The sequence below is a fragment of the Saccoglossus kowalevskii genome, chromosome 1 (assembly GCF_978046115.1).
Source record: "Saccoglossus kowalevskii chromosome 1, keSacKowa6.1, whole genome shotgun sequence".
Taxonomy (NCBI): domain Eukaryota; kingdom Metazoa; phylum Hemichordata; class Enteropneusta; family Harrimaniidae; genus Saccoglossus; species Saccoglossus kowalevskii.
In genome coordinates, this window is record NC_140641.1 from 44,166,430 (window position 1) to 44,177,362 (window position 10,933).

General features: G+C 42.6%; 1 pseudogene; it reads right to left on the bottom strand.

Moving 5' to 3' along the window:
* Window positions 1–7,334: 7,334 nt before the first annotated feature.
* Window positions 7,335–9,732, bottom strand: LOC100372687 (histamine H2 receptor pseudogene; annotated as a pseudogene).
* Window positions 9,733–10,933: the final 1,201 nt, after the last annotated feature.

Below are 10,933 nucleotides of genomic sequence, written 5' to 3' on the forward strand. Positions count from 1 at the left end.
GGCATCGATAATGGGGAGAGATAGCATCAAGTAAAAGATGGTGGCATCGAGAGTGGGAAGGGATCACATCCAGTACAAGATGGCATCGAGAATGTGGAGATGTGGCATCCTGTAAAGATGGTATCGAGAACGGGGAGAGATAGCATCTAGTACAAGATGGCATCGAGAATGGGGAGGGATGGCATCAATTAAAAGATGCCTACGAGTATGGAAGAGGTGGCATCCAGTACAAGATGGCATCGAGTATGAAAAGAGGTGGCATCCAGTACAAGATGGCATCGAGTATGAAAAGAGGTAGCATCCTGTACAAGATTGCTTCGAGTATGGGAAGAGGTGGCATCCAGTACAAGATGGCATCGAGCATGGACAGAGGTAGCATCCAGTGCAAGATTGCATCGAGATTGGGGAGGGATGGCATCCAGTACAAATGGCATCGAGTATGGAAAGAGGTAGCATCCAGTACAAGATGGCATCGAGAATGGGGAGGGATGGCATCCAGTACAAGATGGCATCGAGAATGGGGAGAGGTGGCATCCAGTACAAGATGGCATCGATAATGGGGAGAGATAGCATCTAGTACAAGATGGCATCGAGAATGGGAAGGGATGGCATCAAGTAAAAGATGCCATCGAGTATGGGAAGAGTTAGCAACCAGTACAAGATGGCATCGAGTATGGGAAGGGATGGCATCAAGTAAAAGATGCCATCGAGTATGGAAGAGGTGGCATCCAGTACAAGATGGCATCGAGTATGAAAAGAGGTGGCATCCAGTACATGATGGCATCGAGTATGAAAAGAGGTAGCATCCAGTACAAGATTGCTTCGAGTATGGGAAGAGGTGGCATCCAGTACAAGATGGCATCGAGTATGGAAAGAGGTAGCATCCAGTGCAAGATTGCATCGAGATTGGGGAGGGATGGCATCCAGTACAAGATGGCATCGAGTATGGAAAGAGGTAGCATCCAGTACAAGATGGCATCGAGAATGGGGAGGGATGGCATCCAGTACAAGATGGCATCGAGAATGGGGAGAGGTGGCATCCAGTACAAGATGGCATCGATAATGGGGAGAGATGGCATCAAGTAAAAGATGGAATCAGGAATGGGAAGGGATGACATCAAGTAGAAGATGGCATCGAGAATGTGGAGATGTGGCATCAAGTACAAGATGGCATCGAGTATGGGGAGGGGTGGCATCCAGTACAAGATGACATCGAGTATGAAAAGAGGTAGCATCCAGTGCAAGATGGCATCGATAATGGGGAGAGATAGCATCAAGTAAAAGATGGTGGCATCGAGAGTGGGAAGGGATCACATCCAGTACAAGATGGCATCGAGAATGTGGAGATGTGGCATCCTGTAAAGATGGTATCGAGAACGGGGAGAGATAGCATCTAGTACACGATGGCATCGAGAATGGGGAGGGATGGCATCCAGTACAAGATGGCATCGAGAATGGGGAGAGGTAGCATCCAGTACAAGATGGCATCGATAATGGGGAGAGATAGCATCAAGTAAAAGATGGTGGCATCGAGAGTGGGAAGGGATCACATCCAGTACAAGATGGCATCGAGAATGTGGAGATGTGGCATCCTGTAAAGATGGTATCGAGAACGGGGAGAGATAGCATCTAGTACAAGATGGCATCGAGAATGGGGAGGGATGGCATCCAGTACAAGATGGCATCGAGAATGGGAAGGGATGGCATCAAGTAAATGATGCCATCGAGTATGGGGAGAGGTAGCAAACAGTACAAGATGGCATCGAGTATAGGGAGGGATGGCATCCAGTACAAGATGACATCGAGTATGAAAAGAGGTGGCATCCAGTACAAGATGGCATACGAGTATGAAAAGAGGTAGCATCCAGTACAAGATTGCTTCGAGTATGGGAAGAGGTGGCATCCAGTACAAGATGGCATCGAGTATGGAAAGAGGTAGCATCCAGTGCAAGATTGCATCGAGATTGGGGAGGGATGGCATCCAGTACAAGATGGCATCGAGTATGGAAAGAGGTAGCATCCAGTACAAGATGGCATCGAGAATGGGGAGGGATGGCATCCAGTACAAGATGGCATCGAGAATGGGGAGAGGTGGCATCCAGTACAAGATGGCATCGAGTTTTGGGAGGGGTGGCAGCCAGTACAAGATGACATCGAGTATGGGAAGAGGTGGCATCCAGTACAAGATGGCATCGAGTATGGAAAGAGGTAGCATCCAGTTCAAGATTGCATCGACATTGGGGAGGGATGGCATCCAGTACAAGATGGCATCGAGTATGGAAAGAGGTAGCATCCAGTACAAGATGGCATCGAGAATGGGGAGGGATGGCATCCAGTACAAGATGGCATCGAGAATGGGAAGGGATGGCATCAAGTAAAAGATGGCATCGAGAATGGGCAGAGGTGGCATCCAGTACAAGATTACATCGAGTATGAAAAGAGGTGGCATCCAGTACAAGATGGCATCGAGTATTGGGAGGGATGGCAGCTAGTACAAGATGAAATCGAGAATGGGGAGAGGTAGCATCCAGTACAAGATGGCATCGATAATGGGGAGAGATGGCATCAAGTAAAAGATGATGGCATCGAGAATGGGAAGGGATGACATCCAGTACAAGATGGCATCGAGAATGTGGAGATGTGGCATCCTGTAAAGATGGCATCGAGAACGGGGAGAGATAGCATCTAGTACAAGATGCCATTGAGTATGGGAAGAGGTAGCAACCAGTACAAGATGGCATCGAGTATGAAATGAAGTGGCATCCAGTACAAGATGGCATCGAGTATGGAAAGAGGTATCAACCAGTACAAGATGGCATCGAGTATGAAAAGAAGTGGCATCCAGTAAAAGATGGCATCGAGTATGGAAAGTGGTTGCATCCAGTATAAGATGGCATCGAGTATGGGGAGGGGTGGCATCCAGTACAAGATGACATCGAGTATGAAAAGAGGTAGCATCCAGTAGAAGATGGCATCGAGTATGGAAAGAGGTATCAACCAGTACAAGATGGCATCGAGTATGAAAAGAAGTGGCATCCAGTACAAGATGGCATCGAGTATGGGAAGAGGTAGCATCCAGTACAAAATTGCATCGAGATTGGGGAGGGATGGCATCCAGTACAAGATGGCATCGAGTATGGAAAGAGGTAGCATCCAGTACAAGATGGCATCGAGTATAGGGAGGGATGGCGTTCAGTAAAAGATGGCATCGAGAATGGGGAGATGTGGCATCCAGTACAAGATGGCATCGAGTATGGAAAGGGGTAGCATCCAGTACAAGATGGCATCGAGTATTGGGAGGGATGACATCGAGTACAAGATGACATCGAGAATGAGGAGAGGTGGCATCCAGTAAAAGATGGCATCGAGAATGGGAAGGGATGGCATCCAGTACAAGATGGCATCGAGAATGTGGAGATGTGGCTACCTGTACAAGATGGCATCGAGAATGGGGAGAGATGGCATCCAGTACAAGATGGCATCGATAATGGGGAGGGATGGCATCCAGTATAAGATGGAATCGAGAATGGGGAGGGATGGCATGCAGTACAAGATGGCATCGAGTATGGGGAGGGATGGCGTTCAGTACAAGATGGCATCGAGAATGGGGAGAGGTGGCATCCAGTACAAGATGACATCGAGCATGGGGAGGGATGGCATCCAGTACAAGATGGCATCGAGAATGGGGAGGGATGGCGTCCTGTACAAGATGGCATCGAGAATTTGGAGATGTGGCATCGAAAATGGGGAGAGATAGCATCAAGTAAAAGATGGCATCGAGAATGGGGAGGGATGGCGTCCTGTACAAGATGGCATCGAGAATTTGGAGATGTGGCATCGAAAATGGGGAGAGATGGCATCCAGTACAAGATGGCATCGAGAATGAGGAGGGATGGCATCCAGTACAAGATGGAATCGAGAATGTGGAGAGATGGCATACAGTACAAGATGGCATCGAGTATGGAGCGGGATGGCATCCAGTACTAGATGGCATCGAGAATGGGGAGGGATGGCATCCAGTACAAGATGGCATCGAGAATGGGGTGGCGTGGCATCCTGTACAAGATGGCATCGAGTATGGGGGAGGGATGGAATCCAGTACAAGATGGCATCGAGTATGGGAAGAGGTGGCATCCAGTAAAAGATGGCATCGAGAATGGGGAGGGATGGCATCATGTACAAGATGGCATCGAGAATGAGCAGGGATGGCATCCAGTAAAAGATGGCATCGAGAATAGGGAGGGATGGCATCCAGTACCATATGGCATCGAGAATGGGGAGCGATGGCATCCAGTATAAGATGGCATCGAGTATGGGAAGAGGTGGTATCCAGTACAAGATGGCATCGAGAATGAGAAGGGATGGCATCCAGTAAAAGATGGCATCGAGAATAGGGAGGGATGGCATCCAGTACCATATGGCATCGAGTATGGGAAGAGGTGGTATCCAGTACAAGATGGCATCGAGAATGGGGAGGGATGGCGTCCTGTACAAGATGGCATCGAGAATGGGAAAAGGTGGCATCCAGTAAAAAATTGCATCGAGTATGGGAAGAGGTGGCATCCAGTAAAAAATTGCATCGATTATGGGAAGAGGTGGTACCCAGTACAAGATGGCATCGAGTATGGGGAGAGGTGACATCCAGTACAAGATGGCATCGATTATGGGGAGAGGTGACATCCAGTACAAGATGGCATCGATTATGGGGAGAGGTGACATCCAGTACAATATGGCATATGAACTACTGCGTGTTGCTATCTGGGTACCTACGTTCAGAATAGCGATGTTCATGAGGACATATTGGTTAGTCGGAAACCTTTTGTATTGATCAGTCACTGTGATCATGGAAAGCGACACTCGTGTTTTACGTGTTTGACTTTCTATTGTAGTATAACACTAGTAGCCTGTGCTCTTGTGTACTTATCACTTAATGTGTTGCCATGGATACAGCAATCCAATCCAATATCTCTAACTATTTCTATTACGACTAATTGAAAACAAATATATTTGGCCTCACTGTTATTTACATTTGGTGCAGGAAATCATAACTCTGTTGAGGAGGAGGTTGACCCTCTTCGTCTTGCAAGCAATCCATAAGAGATATAATAGAAGCATTATATTACGTTTAAACTCCTCCATTGTTGAATGGTGGTAGTGCTATGGTGGCTGGATGATGAATATTACACAACTGTTACCCAGAAATGAACAAGTACATAAATACGTTGTAAAATTATTAATATTTATAAATCATGTATGGCATTGTTGGAGTGTGTACTCTGCACATACCTCACATCTTGCAACCTGTGGAAACAGACAAAGTACACACCACCCGATAGCGAACTAACTTGACGGGTTACAGTGAATACAACATATACACCCAGCGTTGGTAGCAAGATGCGCCGTAGGTTATTCTCAACTGTAGGTATGGTGACGCGAGAGGTGTTATACTCAACGCGTCTCAATACTACCAGTATTGTATATTACCAACTTATCGCATCCATGCTCAATGATATACAGCAACGTCGACTACTGGGCGAATGTGTTGCATTTTACGCAATATGCGTCACTGTGCTCAATAAAACGACTACCCGACAAGTGGGGGGGGGGGGGGTAGTGAAAATATGGGCGTTATGACAAACTGTCGGACTAGTCCTCGCTAATAGTTATGCACATTTTTTATAGTCTTTTTTTCACTGTTGAAACAAGTATGTCTGGGGAATTATCACCGCTACCAATTTAACAGAAAATGAAATGCACGTTGACACTTAAATCTTAAATTTGCCAAACGTGACCACTAAAGCAGTGAGTCCCCATGGCTCTGTATTGTCACATTGATACTTCAATCTCGACTTGCCACTATATATATGATCACTTCATCCAATAGAACGGACCTTCAATAATTAAAATAAATAGGTGTTATTGGGAAAGTGTAGAGCATTTACACGTCACGCTCATCTGTCTTTTTCTTGTACTCTCACTTTAGCATGAAAATTATCAACGAACTATGGCGAGTTGGTGTTCAGGGCATATAAAGGCTTTCTTTTCATTACCACATGGTGGTCCACGGCAGGCTTTTACTCCAATTATTATATTACGGAGATAAAATATTAAAACAGACAATTTAAATTGATCATTTCTCTGTCGAGATTGATAGCGGTCATTTATAAATGACAATTATGGAAAAATAGAAAAAATATTAAAGTACATAAATCAACGCATCAATCAATTTAGCTTGTCATGGCAATGACCAAGCTAAGTGTCAGTATTGCTCCAACACGGGCCCGTTCAGTAGTACACAAAATATCCAAATTATTGTTTTTACTACAGTTTCGAATAACTGGAAATATGCTCCCATCAGCGTCTGATTCGCTATGAACTAGCTCATTGTTACCATGACACCATAAGACTATGGTTGCCTTGAAAACAATAAACTTCTTATTTAAAAAAAATAAATAAACAAACAAACAAAGTCAGTCGAATATAAGCATGCAAGGAGCTTCTGTGACTGGGTATAATAGAAAGCTGTATTATCATGGCATGAAACTTGTTCGAAATCGCCCATCGGAACCGCAATAACAAGTATGTGATACATTAAATTTCAAGACGGTCTCTCATTTGACTTTTTTTGGATAGAACTCATTGTCTATAAAGGCATCCGTATTACAAAAAATGGAAATTGAACCATACAAACAAAAAATTACATCTGCTTGAATAATGAGCTCTAGTAAGCGTTTTCAATCGAAGCTTGTATGCATGGCCATGTAACGCATATATCATTTCGCTGAATTGTCAGAGCTAGGTGGGCACATCATGGCTCGTGTAATGCACATAGAATTCCACGGAATTGTCGGGATGGTTGGTACTATTGGTTTGTGCATTATATTCAATAAACATTGTGTGATTGGTAGTTAAAAGAATATCTCTCAGTTTAGATCCATCGGCATGCGTTGTTGTCATGGGAACCCTCATTTAATTTTAAGAGGCTACATTATTCAGTATGCAATTGCAAAGACACGTACGTATCTAAACAGAAGAAACAGATTCCGTTATGTTTTGTGTCTGTACCAATTTGAACCCCCAGGCAATAGTATCAAGCCAATTGGACCTCAGTGCAATGTATCTAGCCATAAACCCAGTGCAATGTATCTAGCCATAAACCCAGTGCAATGTATCTAGCCAAAAACCCAGTGCAATGTAAAAAGCCATGGACCCAAGTTAAATGTATCGAGTCATAAACCCAGTGCAATGTAGAAAGCCATGGACCCAAGTGCAATGTGTCTAGCCATAAACACTAGTGCAATGTAGAAAGTCATGATTTGAAAACTTTCACGATATAAATAATAACCGATACTCGCTATTATTTCAGCGTAGTTTTATCAAACTTAAAAATGTATCGAGTAATTACAAAAAGTCATGTGGCATAACAATGTCTATAAAAAAGTAATTTGTTAATGATATCATTATTACATGTATAAAAACACAATAACTTATCGTTCTGTGTTCATAAAAAACATACTGTAAATTTGTCTGAGGATTAGGAAGGTTAATTTCCACAAGTGTTGACATGATTGCCAGCGCTCGGATAAAATCAGATGGCTAGGGTATGGTATAAATATAAAGAGTAATTCTATATTCACTTAATCACATTGCAATGGCGAGATAGTGGTCATCAGCACAATTTGCATCGCCCGTGTACAGCGTGTTTGTTTTCCACGGAAGGCCGAGTTCGGGGCATTGTTGTGGAAAAAGGTGCACTTAACAGTCATGAAATTCCTTTTTGTTTCCCTGCTTGTGGTTTTCTTGTGATTTAAGTAGTTATGCTTCCTGAAAAGCCATAGCCCTTTTTGTAAATGTCAACATTGTCGGCTGTACATCTCGAATAAATACGGTACCGTTGTAAAATATAAATACTAGTATAATATTCTGAAAATAGTCTGAATATGTGCTAAAAATACATACATTGGGTATCTAATTGTTGTATTAAATGAAATAATATAATGACTGTACATGTTGTTAAACTACGTGACATTTATATGGAACCCAATGCGAATACAGACCTTGTTCGTTGACGATGTCCTTGTGCAGAAAGGACACTGTGCGTGTTGACCTACACTACGTATGTCAATATCAATATTACACAAACAGTATACAAGAATGTCCTGTTGAAATGGGTCTTAAAAGACTGGACGGCGACAGTTTGATTTGACTCACTTCATTTTTCATACTTTCGATCCGTTCACGACAGTATATTCTTTAGCGGTGCCGTTACCAGAGTTCATATTTGAGCTAGTACGCATCGGCAACATGCCTCTAGTCGAAGCACGGTTCTTCTTAAGACGGCGTTTTTTACGAGACGGGCACCGGTTGAGATGAAGTAAGATTTTGAATGCTTGTCTGAATTCCCGATTAAGAGCCGCATAAAGGCATGGATTAACCGCACTGTTTAAATAACCTAGCCAGAGAATCACGGCATAGGCATCAGGACTTAATGGTTTACATTCAAAGATAGGACAAAACGTGAAGACAGTGAAATATGGAACCCAACAGACAATAAAGCAGCCCATGACGATCGCGATAATTTTAGTTGCCTTATGTTCATCTACAGATCTTCTACATTGAGCGTCCCATACCGATGTCTTTTTTATTTTCTTAGCTTGCTCTCTGGCAATAAGTACAATTCGAATGTACATGACACTCATAGTAGTAAGCGGCACGTAAAACAGAAGAATACCGTCGACAAGTGCGTATGTGGCATTCGCTGCCAAGCTACACTGTCGAGGATCGTCGTAGTTTTGAACTTTTCCGTCATCTGTGTTCCATCCCATTTCTAGAGGCAGAAATGATATTAGCAAAGACACTCCCCATATAATTATCACTACAACCATGGCCCTCCGTATGTTCATCATCATCGGATACTGGTAAGGTCGGGTGATGACAAAATAACGGTCCACACATATAGCGAATAGATTGAGGATAGAGGCTGTACACAAGAGAACATCTAATGATATGTAAATGTTGCAGAAAACAGGTCCCATGTGCCATGCTCTGTGTATTTCTAAGTACAAACTAAATGGCAGGACTAGTATGCCTAACAGCGTGTCAGCAAGTGCAAGTGACACAAGGAATGTGTTGGTAACTGAGCGCAGACGGCGATTAACACACGGTGACAATATAACTAAAATATTCCCCAGCGTGGTAGTGAAGATTATGGCACTCAAAACTATACCTATACACACCAATACTATGATGGGTCGATTTAAACCAGGACTGTGTACGCCAATGTCTGGTAGTGCTGGTCCACTTGTACAATTACTGGTGTTGGCAGACGTGTCGCTACAGTTGACAATGATTGAGCCAGAGCCGTACGTATCCGTGGCTGCAACAGTTTGGTTGAATATGTCCACAATGACTTCATAACTTGTGCAATTACTTTGCTTTGTGCAGCTTGCGTTTGTCACGACAAAACTATTATTTCCTAGCCCAGCGTACTCCATTCTTATACTTATAGTACAACATATACAAAGTCATATAATCAGGAACGGCCACAGTTGTTAGTTGCCTACTGGGTTGTGGTCGTGTTCAAATGAGGTTAAAACGTTACACTACACTGGTCGATTATCCCGATTCGTTGACAAGCTGCTAGCACAGCAATTTAACGAGGAGGTCCAGTATTATATATTGGGCAGAAATAGCTGAGTGCCTCCGAGGAGACCAAACATGACAATGCGGGACGTGTCTCTCAACGTGCGGAGAGTCCGGCGTTTTATCCTGCTGAACGTTTTCACGTACGTCGCCTGTAACATATCATCGGTTCATTCCATTTTTGAACGGGTAAGAGAAGGACAGACGAAGAGTGGCAGAATAAATACGCGATTACATTGATTCTGGGTCGGTATAAAGTTATTTATAAACAAAATAAATATTCAACAACTATTATATTATGGAAATGTTTTTACATTATAAATATTATTGTCTTAACTTCTATAACTCTATGCATTTGCGTGATGGGGTTAAAGGGACTGTTTACACAATATTTTCGGAGTATATAACATGTGGAAACCCTCGTGCTTTACAATGGTGAGTATCCATCCTCGAACTCATACGTCACAGTTCAAGATTGAATGTGTCCTGTTTATTACACGTACGTGGAATCCTTGAGATTACTAAAATATTCATTAAACCATTTTTTTACATTTTGTTATTCATTTTTGAAATCATCTAAATATACTTGAATGTAAACAAGATTTGGTTTCTGGGAGTGACATCAGAGATCATAGCAATATCTCTAAAATATCGTCCGTATACATAAGCTGCCACGTTCCTAGTGGAGATCATTATTTAGGATTCTGTGATCCCTAGCAACAGGCCATGTAATGCATCTCTTGTTGCCTAAGGTTGAGCGCAATAGTTTCAAAGGGCAACGATAAATACATCAAGGTTTCTGGTTTCCACAAATAGTTGTCTTACTACTAGTTGTATCATATTGGTCCACTATATAAGCTGAAATGTATAATACCTTTCTACTATGTAACGTAATCGTGCAACATATAATAATTGTATCTTTATCACTTAAATTGTGTATAAGTAAGGTTAAAATTTCACGCAGGTCGTGAAATATGTTTCGTTCATGGAGTTTTTGGAGTTCATAGCAGTGCATTATTTATATAACATATTAGAAACAATCTATCTTCCCTCTAGTCTAACACTTACAACAGGTGTTAGTAGCAGGAACTATCTGCCGTTAACATGACATAATGACTCATGTATACAACATGTTGTCATGTATTAGCTTTATGTGTTGATTATAAAATTGGAAATCAAATATTTAACTATTGAAGAGTTGCTTAGCAGTTTTATTGGCACACCCCTGTAAAACATAAACAGTACACAGTAAAAGTGAAATGCTCCTGAAATTAAAACTTGAAGATACCAT